General features: G+C 39.7%; 2 long non-coding RNA genes across 6 annotated transcripts; one reads left to right on the top strand and one right to left on the bottom strand.

Annotated features, from left to right (window-relative positions):
• Positions 1 to 3,573: 3,573 nt before the first annotated feature.
• Positions 3,574 to 10,782, bottom strand: LOC125536679 (uncharacterized). 5 transcript variants are annotated; one of them, XR_015616095.1, is made up of 5 exons: positions 10,311 to 10,782; positions 10,056 to 10,191; positions 9,220 to 9,385; positions 5,380 to 5,827; positions 3,574 to 5,144 (listed from the first exon to the last, which is right to left on the bottom strand). It is a non-coding gene; the product is annotated as an uncharacterized LOC125536679 (long non-coding RNA). The 5 variants fall into 5 exon arrangements; XR_007295180.2 differs by having other exon boundaries at positions 3,574 to 5,504; positions 5,583 to 5,827; positions 10,311 to 10,781; XR_015616094.1 differs by having other exon boundaries at positions 3,574 to 6,139; positions 10,311 to 10,777.
• On the top strand, positions 7,587 to 8,370 carry LOC125536680 (uncharacterized). Its single transcript, XR_007295195.2, has 3 exons — positions 7,587 to 7,716; positions 7,821 to 7,907; positions 8,290 to 8,370. It is a non-coding gene; the product is annotated as an uncharacterized LOC125536680 (long non-coding RNA).
• Positions 10,783 to 12,941: the final 2,159 nt, after the last annotated feature.

Raw genomic sequence — 12,941 nt, 5'->3', positions numbered from 1 at the left:
TAAGTGAACATTCGAGTGAACCTTTGGTTATTATGTGATGTTCCCTTTGCTTCACGATACTTTACAAAACCCAAGGTGTCCTGGTATCCTCCTGAGTCATGCACATGCTCATTATACCGTTCTTCTTGTTGTCGGTTTCATTCTTCTTTCTCATCGAAGTGTTCTGGCAACCCCGTGACGTAGTCACTTGTGTCTGGCCAGACGATGATGGATGCCATCACATCAAGAGGGCCCTAAGAATATCTCTCCATCACCGGAGGAGCAAATCCCACTCTCAAACTATCTAGTCCCTTGTCAAACTTTCTGATGAACCTATAAGTTGTTGTTATGATCACCATGCTACAGATGTCGTTTGAGCAACCCCGAAGTCCACCGTGCAATAGGAAGTGATTGCGATACTCTCGTGGTCTGAGGAACTAAAACACATGCTAACACTCCGTGTTATAACAGTTGATTTCAGATGATATTATATCAAAGTATAACAAAACAAGTTTGAGTCGATTCAATATGATCGTTCTTCTAACATCATACTCTCAATGTTGTTTTAGGACTATTGTTACACTTAATGATATCCTAAGATACGAAAAACAGGATCACCAGCAATACTTGAGCTAGTCTTAGAGGCAAGACTAGGAACCTATATTTTAGTGTTTATCATTCCACTCGTGCATATGAGTTTTCCACTAAATGACATATTCCAGGATCATAGCAATTATAGCATGAAATATAAACTCTTAATTATGAAAACTGGAAATATGATAATACAATATTATTGCCTCTAGGGCATATTTCCAACACAGCGGATCCTCTTTCTCATAAAAGACCACATCGTCTAGATCCTCCTCACGAAGACCCAATTCCGTCATGATCTTCTCTACATCTGTCGTTGACGCTGATCCTGAATATCCACCCGCCGCTATATCTTGAACCCTAGTCCAATTTTGAGAAACAGATCAGACGTTGAGAGGAACCCTAGATCCTCCTGTCATCGAAGGGGGACGATCATAGCCGGGTAGCGGTACAAGGACCACCCCTTTGTTAGCCCTAATCGTAGAAACCCCGGCGACGAGTGGGGGCAGGGGAAACACGAGGTCAACGGTGGCGATAGATCGCCTCCGAGAGAAAAACAAACCCTGGCGAGAGGGAAAGTAGCGCTTTGGGGTGATCGAGTGGTCCACGCCATTAAGTGCTCGCAGCACTATGGCGACCCGGTCGAGCTACTGAGTGCCTGCTTTTTTCCTATTCACATTCCTAACCGTTTTTTTGTTATTTGGGTGGTTTTTTTTTCATTCGATTCAAACAAACACGAAAACATTAATTATTTCAAGAATTGAATATTTTTGAAGTGTTTTTTTACAAATGTTGAGAATTGGGGGGGGGGGGTGAGCAATTTTTGAAATGTTTATGATTTCTTTGGAAAATAGGAACATTTTTCATAAAATGAAAATATTTTCAAACTAACATGAACATTGTTGAAAAGAACATGAACATTTTTAAAACGTTTGTGAACAAATATTTTGGAAAGCCTAAACATTTTTAAAACTTATGCATTTTTTTAATTGTGAATAGTTTTCTAAATTCCCAACCCTTTTACCATGTATGGAACTTTGTGAACATTTTAAAACAAGAATATTAAAAAAACAAAAATATTTTTTGAAAATCTGAACACTTAAAAAAAGTACAGCAGCTCTTATTTAAAAAAATAAATCAAAAATTAAAAACAGAAGTAAAACAACAAGAAAAAGTGATACACCTGCTCCAAAACCTTCTGGGAGGTTTTTGAAACAAAATACAATTCAGACAGGAACCTAAGGTTCCTAAAACCGAGATAGTGTGGTACTAACTACCGCCAAATGTGCTGGGCCAGTGTACTCGCTCGATTGCTCTGCCGTGTGGGAAACAAATGAAATCACTAATTAATGAGCACTCTTTACAAAGGCCATTTCCACCTCCCGAGATTGCGACAAGTGGCGCATTGCATGTGCATCACGTGTCGCAATCTTAGAGTTTTCTTTTTTTTATTTGTTTATTTAAAAAAAATTATCTCTTAAACAGTGTGTCCAAATTTTAAATCATTTTCTGTTGAATTCCACGCGTCGACATCGTCGAAAATAGATCTCATTTTGATATGTTTTGATGAATTATTTTTCAAAAAAACTGAACGAAAAAATACGTACTGGGAGCACATTCTTTTTTTCCTTTCCGGAGAGGCGTAATTGTGCCTCTCATGAAAGAAAATCCGTGCCTTCACGATAAATAAATCTGTGCCTCTCATGAAAGAAAAAAATATATGATTTTTCCTCATTTCCAAGAGGCACGACCATAGCTCTCGCGAAATCAAATCCGTGCCTCCGAGGAAGTAAATATATGTCTCTCGCAGAAGGAAAAAAAAAGAAAATGTGTTTTTTCTTTTCATGAGAGGCACAACCGTGCCTCTCACGGAATAAAATCTGTGGTGCTATGAGAAATAAATTTGTGCCTCTCATTAAAGAAAAAAATACGTTTTTCCCATTTTTGAGAGGTATGACCATGCATCTCGTGAAAGTAAATCTTGCATTCACGAGAAGTAAATATGTGCCTCTCACGGAAGAAAAAAAATAGAAAAATGCATTTTTTTTCTCTTTTTCGAGAAGCACGCTCGCGAAAGTAAATATGTGTCTTCATAAAAAGTAAATATGTACCTTTCGCGGGAAAGAAACATGTTTTTTCCTTACATGATCGTGCCTCTCATGAAAAAAAAACATATTTTTCCCCTTACCCGAGAGGCGCGACTGTGCCTCTCACATTGATAAATTCATGCCTACACGAGAAGTAAATTTGTCCCTTTCATGAAAGAAAAAACGTATTTTTCTCTTTTCCGAAAGGCATGACCGTGCCTCTTGTAGAAGCAAATCTGTACCTCCACGAGAAGTAAATATGTGCCTCTCATGGAAGGGAAAAAACATGTTTTTGATGTTTTTTATTTTTTTGTCCAAAACCTAAGAAAACCGGAAAAAATTCCAAAAATCATCTAAGACCCCCAAAATCATCTTTTCCCTCTTTCCCGAGAGCGTGACAAATAACGCGCTCCCAGCCCATGAAAATTGACCCTTGCGGGGCTCCGAACAAATCCTTGCTGATTAGTTGCCCTCGGAAACAAAGGCAATGTGATGCAATGAGCGTCAATCAGGAATTGCGGCCACAAAGTTTGCAAACGCACACAGGGGACGGGGAGCGGATGAGGTAATTGGGCTAGCCCAATTATGTATATCGTAGCCTACATAAAACAGGTTGTTTGCTTTTCCTTTTAACTTGTTTTTCCCCCACCGAATTTTACCAGTTTTCTTTTTTTCTATATTATTTTCTTTTCCTATTTCCCTTTTTATTTCTAAAAAATGTTAAAAAATAAAATTGTTAAAAATCTATAAAAAATAAAAATAATTTATAGAATTACTTTTTTCACAATTTCAAAAAAAAATATCTTTAAAATTTGTTCAAAATATTAAAAAAATCACATTTTGAAAACATTCAAAACATGTTCCCAATTTTAATAATTTCTAAAAACATTCACATTTTTCAAGATATGTTCTCGAATTTTCAATAATCTAAAATATATTTTTGTAGACAATCTCATGAAGCTTATGTAACTCGTCACAATATTTACAAAGGCGAAAGTAAGATCACCGGGGATACCTAACCAAACATGAGGGCCAACCCCAGTGAGAGAGCATGCTTCACTAAATTGTGAGTCTTGGTATCCAGCCTCCTAATTCATGACTAGAAGGGCAACTAATAAAAAATCTAGAATGATCTAACATTTCTCAGATAATTGCGCCATATACAACCGCACTCTTCTGCTTGATATCATCAAATGACAATCTTGCAATCTGAAGCAACAAAAATTCTTCGCTCCTAGAAGTCATCTGCAAGGGCCAGCGCTTCTCGGAATGCAAAGGCTTCAAGTGTTGTGGGATCTAAATTTCCCACAAGAGAAATAGCTCAAGATCTAATATAAATACCCGATCGGTCTCTGCACACCGCGGCCACAACTGGTAATGATGCATACTGCAGTAGAGCAACATTGACATTTATTTCAACTATGTGTTGGGGTGGAGCAATCTGATGGTTCGGCCTTGCATTAGTATGACTGCCCATAATAATGTGAGTAACTTCAGCAGTAACATAAAGTCAAACTCAGCAAATTTGTTTATGTGACAAATGATTTAACAAGGAGAGAGATGAATTCAATAACATACTAATTACTCATACTATGAGTACTCCCTTCATCTTAGTTTACAAGGCTTGCACATGTATCTAGGTCATCAGTTTAGCTTATATAAGATAAATTGTTTAATATAAAAATTATATCATTAGAAAATAGAATATCTAAAGTTTCTAATGACATATTTTTTGTACTACATGCCTCTTATTAAGTTGGTCAAATTAACGACCTAGATATACACGCAAGACTTGTAAACTAAGATAAAGGAAGTAATATTACACATACCAAGATAAGCTAAGTCTACAAGCTAATAAATAAAGCATTGCATGACAGCACACATATGTTACTCCCCACTATCTCTACTATCTCTACTCCTAATGAAGCAGTTGGTAGTCTCGCTTTCAGGTTTTTTTTAGTCCCACCTCCTATGGTTTTTTTTGGTACATCCTCCCACCTCTGACTTAGCCACCACAAACCGAAAAAACTTCGTGCTGAGACCCCAACCCGCACGCATGCACGTACGACCGAAAAAAGACCTACGAAGGTTAACCAACGATAAAAGACCTACGAAAATTAACCAGCGACAAAAAAACCTAAACCTATCGCCCGCACGTACGAGGTGAAGGAGCGACGACCCCTGGATCTATTCGCGACGCGAACGCCGCCGCCTGGCAGATCCCAGGCGCAAGCCGCGGATCCCTTTGCCGGCTCCGAGGGGTCGTGGAGGCGGCGCCGCCATCGTTGTGGACCTCTGGGTCGCCATCTGGACACCTCTGCGGAGGTACGCCTTCGCCTTCGCACGCCGCCGACCTCCCAGAGGAGACGCCGCCACGATCTGCGCTAAACCCTAGGCATCAACCACCATGCTCCCGTCCTCCGGTTCCTCCTGCGTTCGCCACCATGCGATCGCCTTCCTCCCTCAGGTTCATCTCCCCTCTTTTCTCTATTTGGTTCAAGACGGAGAGAATCAGATCAGTATAGAGAGATGGAGATGAGGATTGAGGCCATGGGATCCCTTTGTGATTGCAACTTATACATGAGCTCAGTTTAGACCCCTTTGCTAGAAAAAAGAATGCTGCATACAACAATGATCTTATCTAGATTAATGGTTCTCTGATTATTCTTTTGATTCTGAGTCATCAATGTGTTTTTATTGTAGGTTCTTGTACGGAACATACCACCAGACCCCGATGAATCAGATAGCAAGCCTGTGGAACATTTCTTCCTTGTCAATCATCCTGATCATCATCTGAAACATCAGGTAATCACTAAATTTTGGAACATCTCTCATTTGAAGAATCATCTGCAAATTCAAATGTAAGGAAGTGTGCAGTGCAAGCAATTATCAGGGTAAATCTATTTCTCAATTATGTATTTTTACCACTTCATCAGGAGTGTAAACTGATAGTATTTCCAACTACAAAGTGTTGGCTGCCCAGGAAGAAGGAAAGGTCAGTCCAGACATGACATTTAACTATAATAATGGAGGTACGTAGTGCCTACTGCTCCCTTGTCCCTTGCTACCGGCTGGGGATGCTTGGCTCGCCAGCGATGGGGATGCTCGGCGGGCAGTCCCTGCTCTCATTTTCCTCCAGCCTCTGGTAACCCTCCTCCTCACCTGCCTCGCTGAAGCGGGATTCACAGGTTAGTTTAGTTTGGAGGGATTTCCTGTGGTTGTGCGTGAATCCAGTGTTCACTGGGCTTGTATGTTTCATTCCTAATATGCTAGCTCCTGCCTAAACACGCATTAGAGAATCTCATGTATGTAACAGAAGATACACAAATGTGGTTTTCCAGGGAGCATCAGGTACATCTTATGTGGGGATGAACCATCAGCTAAAGGGAGTGATAGGAAAATATTTTGTTGAATGCAATGGGAAGGCGAAAAACGACACGCCTTGGCGAAGCAACTCTAAGATTCGGTAAGGCTAATCAAGTCTGCAATCAAATCCAAGAGCAGGGGCAGAGAAAAACATTAAAATACTTTTTAGGGCAGAGAAACGTTAAAATACTTTTTAGCTATTGATTGAAGTAACTGGTAATTAGTAGCAGGAGCAACAATTGTAGTAAGAACCTACCTAGGCATATTTTCTCTCTTTCCTATCACATGGCACATTGAATAACTTTATAGTACAAATACATTCACATATGTTATTTTAAATTATCATGTGATGGAGGTTCTCGTTATTTCGAATCTTTGGTCGGAACCTTCATTTTGTGTTATTAAATGCACATGGTATTCAGTTATCTCCATTATGGTGAGAAGACTTTGATCTTGATATATCAGATTTAAGCCTCCTACACCATAGGAGGTCCTCCTTTTGGTGATATTCACTCATATGTCATTCTAAATTATCATGTCATGGAGGTGATGGGTATTTCGAATCTTTGGTTGGAACCTTCATTTTGCGTTAAATTCACATGGTATTCAGTTATCTCCATTATTACCAGTAGCAATGCACAAGCACTTTCTATTAAATGCACATGCTATTTTCTTTTGTATCATGTCATTTTGTGGTCATTAACAATCAGATGGATGAAATTGATCTTGTTTTGTGCATCATGGATTTTCCTCAACTGAATGAGTAGAAACATAAGTGTGTAATGTAGTAGCCCCTCTATTCCATTGTTATAAATATTATAGTTTTTCAATCTTCTGACCTGATCGTAACAGCTGTTTAAAAGGAAGTGATCACATCACTATTTAGATTTTACTTTTTTTGTATGCTTAAACATAAGATTAGTTTGTCCCCTTTCTTTTTACCCTTCATGCTAACATAATAAATACATATTTGAACTGAATCGGTTGTATTACATATGCCACGAAGGATGTCGCCGCTTGAAGCTCAATTTCCATCAGCCCCTCTTTTAATTCACTTGCATTGTTTCAGCTTTGCATTGTACTTCTTTGACGAATTACCTCATCCAATCGGCTTTAATTCGGAGCGTCAGTCTTACTAATTATCATTGCCTTAACTTTTCATATGAACCTCTTACAGGAAACAAGGACTCCTATTTGTCTGTAGTACTGCCCATGAGACTCAACCTTGTTTTACCTTAATTATCATGGTGTGCCTGTTTTTAGAATAGCTCACCATTTTGTTAGTGGCAATAAAATGCATCTTTAGGCACACCTATAGCGCACATGTGATGATGTACAGATGAAAGAAAGATCTTAGAAGTTGAGAAGCCGAGAGCTGGAGGAATAAGGAGAAGCTAAAAAGACAGAAGAAGTCAGAGCATGTGGAGCTGTTGGGCAAGCAGAGTTCTATCTGGGTATTTAGGTAGATGAGGATAAAAGGGAAAAGGAAAATGTTGACGATATAGCTACTCAATGCTGAGAATGTTGCCTGCATACTTTGTTGCCTATATATCATCGGCTTTGTATTGATCCAGGCAAGAACAATCAGATGGAACAAGTTTGCTACGGGTGGGTGTGCATCAAGTTGCTTCGTTGCCGGCGGCGAGTAATCTCACACATGTTTATGGTGCATATGTACCGGAAAATTCAAATGGTACTACCCGATGTGCCTTTCATACGAAACAGTTTATGCTTATGGGTGTTCATCTTTGTTTCTGTATACAGCTTACGGCTTTTTTGTTGATCCCTTCCCTGTAGGTTCTGATCATACGTACGAGGGGAATCAGGTAGGGCTTGATGCGCCTTTCATACGAAATGTTGATGAGAATTACCCAAGTAGTCCAGGTATGAGGCTGTGCGGATATAGTAATCATAATTTTCAGTGGCATCGGCATGTTCTAATAAATAAGATGGGAAGTTCAGAATAATGTAACATCGGCATGTTCTAATAAATAAAATAAGAGAAGGTTGGGTATACTGAAGCAGACCCCTTATAATTATGAACGGTTTATAAAGTTGAAGGATGAAACTTGAACGAACACAATTCTGAGGTTTGTAAAGTGAAGCCAAAGACAAGTTCGAGGGGTAATGTGGACTTCTCTCAAACTATATTATTAGAGGACAATGAGGGTCTTGAAGACAATGAAAGCGATCAGTTTCTGCTGGTTTTGTTTTGTTGTAGGCGAAGTTCTTAATTATAATTATCAATGTGTTTGTTTTTCTTAAGGACGCAGTGACATGCAAGGCGAGGGAAATTGAAGCCAAAACATGCAGGACGGCCAGGAGTGTGCCATTTTTTCTATGACAGGTTAGTGATTTTATCCTTTTTGTATTTTTTACATTGCTAGGTACAGTAGTTTATATGAAATGATTTGTTAATGGTAGGGGGTGGTTCTTCAATCTTCAGGGAATCAAGTGGTAGCATCAGATACTGACATGCATGGAAGGTAGCAGTATATGTATTTGTAGCAAATCATCATCGCCCATAAATAAATCATCTCTTGCCCGCTTCCTCTGTCCGGTTGTCAACTCAAATTGCTTTGGTTCACAAGTTCGTTTCATCGTACATCTAGGTACACTAGAACTGAGAGACTACTTTCCTTGAATGGCTCATGCGAGTAAACTGACAATAGTATTCATCCAAGATGAAGTAGTATATGTATCTTCATAGAGATGTAGATGCATAGATAGTTCAATAGTGCACATGTTCATTGACAGGGATGTAGATGTAGTATACAACCGAGGTTACATTGACAAGTTGGTCCATGATGCTCCCAGGAAAAAGAAAATATGATATATTGTTTCACACTATCATCCATAGTGAAACTTGTATTTAATATTTCTTTGTTTTGCAATGCTGAATATTTTGGGAACACACAGTAAGATGTAATCTACGGATTCACCAAATCAGCTTGAACATTGTTATCATGCTTCGTATGATTTGGTAATGATTTCAGAACATGGAATGGGGCAAATAAAGTTGAAACCATGTACTGTTCCTCACAAAAAAAAAACAGTTAATGTCGAGAGGTTTCATACTGACATTATTTCTTACCAACTAATGGTGCATTACTCCTGCCATGATAACAGCAGCTAACTACTCCATGATCACAGCAGTAAACATTGATAAGAGTACAAGCATTGGAGGAGTACTCACCACGTTCGAGGAAGTCGTCATCATGGTGGTGGTGGTCGAGGAAGTCGTAGGTGCTGGTGGCATCATCACGGAGCAGTTACCATCTTCTCCTCGACTTAAAATGTAGTACTCCATGTACTCCCACTTGTTAACTTTTTGAAATGCAGATCCACTCCAAGAATGTGCTCTGAAATGGAAGTAACATGGAGTATACTCTAAAAATCAGTATGGTTTGAGCCCACTAGATCAATCAAAGTTCTCCAGCATGATAAAAATAATACTACAGCATGAGTATTACAGCAGAATCAGTTTGGTTTGAGCCAAGCAAGAGTACTAAAATCCTGACAAAAAGAATACTACAACATGACAAACATGATTTCAGAGATGTTGATTTCAGTACTTACAACCCATTGATAAACATGATTTTCAGAAATGTTGATTTCAGTTAAACTACAATATTTACTCCAAGCAAATACTCTAAGAAACAATACTCATGTAGTACAAATACTCTAGGGGGGATGTACTCCTAAGTACTGAAAGTGTACTCCTATGAGTACTGATGATTTCAGAGATGTTGATTTCAGTACTTACAACCCATTGATAAACATGATTTTCAGAAATGTTGATTTCAGTTAAACTACAATATTTACTCCAAGCAAATACTCTAAGAAACAATACAAGTACTCCTACAGTACTGAAAGTACTCCTGTAGTACAAATACTCTAGGGGGAATGTACTCCTAAGTACTGAAAGTGTACTCCTGTGAGTACTGAGTTTACTAAATTCAGAGGCATCAAAATGCTCACACCCAAGTTCAGTCATCTACACATGGAGTAGTGCAACCGAGTGGTCTTTACCATGCCCGAATCGATGAGTGGTAGTGGCAGTAGCAGCCGCATTGTACAGGAGCAGCAGCAACCGCATTGTACAGGAGCAGCAGCAGCCTTTCCAATCTACTCCCGCGGCAGAGAGCAGTTCTTGACCACAGTACATCTACATCCATATTCCATCCACATCAACAATCACAATCAGCTCCAAAATCTCTCCTTGCCTTTCCCCGAATCCTAGGCTCCAGAGATTGGAAAGGTGTGGGGAAAATTAAGGATGATAACCTTGCAGGTCAAGCATGGGGAGCTCGACTTCGCGCTTGACCTGGGCGCAGGTGACGGGGCACTCGTAGCGGCGGAGGAGTACCAGCAGCGTCGGAGATGGCAGCGTCCAACACGGCACTCCTCCTTGCAGGTCGATGGCGGCGAGGAGCGCTAGCATCCGTCGCCGCCTTCCTCGAGCAGGACAAGGCCACCGTGCCCGCGCTTCTCACGCTCCTACTCGACCTCGCTAAAATATCCAACTTTGGCTCGACTGTGACGCAGAGGATGCGGGCAAGAGGGAGAGGCGACGCAGACGAGAAGGCCCGGCGGCGACGCCTGAGGAGAAGGGCGGCGACGCGGTTGATTCGCCGACGCGAGTGAGGGGGAGGTGCGTCGCCGCCGCGGGCTAGGGATTTGGTGGACTGGGTGAGCGAGGGGAACGAGCGTGAAGAGGCGACTGAGTGAGTGGGTGAGTGAGTGAGCGAGGGGAAAAACTGGAAACCACGGAAATTTTGTAACGTTCCAAGAAATGTACTACAAAACCTTACGACATTCAAAGTACCAACATTTATTTTTGTTATCACTATATTTAAAATAATACTCACTTTGTAAACTAATATAAGAACATTTAGATCACTAAAATAGTGTTCTAAACGTTCTTATATTAGTTTACGGAGGGAGTACTAATTTAGGAAATGCAGAAATATGTCTGACTATTATGTTTTTTATGCTCTGGTGGAATGGTAAAAAATTAGTTTGTCCGGTTAACACCATGAGTATTTTCCGTTGCACATTTTAAGTCCTTCGACATGAAGCTCCGTTACACGTTGCTTGTGCAAGATGTGTATATAAGCTAACGAAGAAGTTTTTTTATTATACTTACTCAAATATCATGTGAATCAAGCTAAAAACAACATTCATGATATTTTCCGAGAATTTTTTTTTAACTTTGAAAACAACAGGAGTCTCCTACTATTATATATTACTTAAAATAAAGTACTGGTTAATTACATGGCCAAGAAGCAAATAAAAAAAAAGGAATTATGATTTACAGAGATAGGTTTGAGATAAAGCTATCAAGAAAGGAGACCAATTTAGGATTAACTTTGAATTTGAGATTTTCCAAGTCAGCTTTGAGTGCTCTTTTCCAATCATACAGGGATGCAGCAATCTTGTCAAAGTAGCATCTGTTCCTTTGTTTCCAAATGTTCCAGGCGGCCGGGACTTTGATTGCATTGAACAATGGGTGTGGCCATGAATACTTCACTGCATCAAACATCTCCTGAAGCTCCAAGTTGGTATCCCATTGAATATGAAGGTGCACTCAAAGAATGGGTGTTTGTTCGTTTCCAGTGGGTGTTGCACAAAAGACAGGAGTGACTTCAATATCAAAATGTCTCCGGTGGAGCATGTCCCTTATGTTGACTCTGTCCATTAACATCAGCCAGGTGAACACTTTAAGTTTCATGATACACTTTGTCTTCCAGATCATTGTGATGTATGCGGGTGGCTGCAGTTCTCTGAAGAAGAAGTTGATGAATTTCTTGGGCCGAAACTGAACATCTCTCCAACAAGTAATCCATTCATCAGCCATCATTGGTTCCAAGTATAGATCATTCATATGATTCTGCAGATATGTTAATTCATGTAGCGCCTCGATTGATAGAGTGAGGTAAAAGTTTTTAAAAGCCCGTGGTCTATCTTGGAATTGCACTATAGAAATATCCTCCTCCCTTGTGAAAGAGAACATGTGTGGCAGCTTGTTGGAAAGGGGTTCGTCATCGATCAGAATATCTTTTCATAGAAGAATTGTGTCGCCAGCTCTAGGGATGCAAGTTGTAACCCCTTTGTATATGTCCATCAACGAGAACACATTGTTCTGTATATCTTTCCATAAAAGAATTGTGTGAAAATTTCTTAAGCGCGCAACAACTAGATATTAATTTATAATAGAATTTTAGTTGGATCATCGCTTTATATGTATACATCATTAATTTATTATTTTTTATCAATTTACATTGCAAGTGAATTGGACTACGATAAACACCCGATTGTGCCCGTGCTATCTTGTTTCTACATGTGAAATTTGACATGCATTATGTTTACATAATTCCAGCAAAATATTTTCGTGGCACGTGACAAGGCACCGACATTCCCATGCTATATTATCTCTACATGTGAAATTAAACAGTCATTATGTTTATACAACTCAACAAAAATATTTCAAAAGCCCGTGGCAACGCACGGGCACTCTACTAGTAAAGATAGTAACATAGACTAGTAATATATGCATGTTACTAGTTGAAATTACTCCACACTATGAGTAGACTGCATGTGGAGGCTGCTTTTTTTGAGACAAACTCGCAAAGCTTTAATAATGATCCGTCACGCTTACAGGGACGAAAGAAAAGTTCTCCCGGGTGGCCTAACCAAACATGGCGACCGGTCCCAAGAGTTAAAGCATGCTTTGCTAGTTTGTGCGCCTCGACATTCGAGGTTCTAAACTCGTGTCTAAATAAACAGGAAATAAAACTACTAGAATGCTCCTTAATCTCGTGCACTACTGCACCATAAGCCGAAGATGTTCCTCACTGGATAGCTTCAACTGCCGACTTACAATCAGAGGCAACTTGAATCTTTTGGATATATAGA

This window comes from Triticum urartu, chromosome 2A, assembly GCF_056163025.1.
Source record: "Triticum urartu cultivar PI428250 chromosome 2A, HENAU_Tu73, whole genome shotgun sequence".
Lineage (NCBI taxonomy): Eukaryota > Viridiplantae > Streptophyta > Magnoliopsida > Poales > Poaceae > Triticum > Triticum urartu.
Note: the sequence above shows the minus strand (reverse complement) of the source record. Positions and strands in the feature narration are given on the sequence as shown.